This window comes from Psammomys obesus, unplaced genomic scaffold, assembly GCF_907164565.1.
Source record: "Psammomys obesus unplaced genomic scaffold, mPsaObe1.curated_primary_1811, whole genome shotgun sequence".
Lineage (NCBI taxonomy): Eukaryota > Metazoa > Chordata > Mammalia > Rodentia > Muridae > Psammomys > Psammomys obesus.
The window spans coordinates 610,189-610,522 of NW_026590511.1; positions in this window are offsets into that span (position 1 = coordinate 610,189).

Here is a 334-nt window from a genome sequence, read left to right on the forward strand (position 1 = left end):
AATAATAATAATAATAATAATAATAATAATAATAATAATAATAATAAAATAATAATAATAATAATAACAATAATAACAATAATAATAACAATAATAATAATAAATAAAAGGCCGAATGCGGTGGCGCGGCGCACGCCTTTAAATCCCAGCACTCGGGAGGCAGAGGCAAGCGGATCCCCGAGGTCGGGGTCTACAGAGCGAGTCCAGGACAGTCAGGGCTACACAGAGAAATGCTGCTTCGAAAACAAAACAAAAAGATCAGCAGGAGGAGCCTGGTAGCGAAAGTCTGTCTGCTGGGCGTGGGGCCTGCGACTCTTTGGGACATTGTGACAGC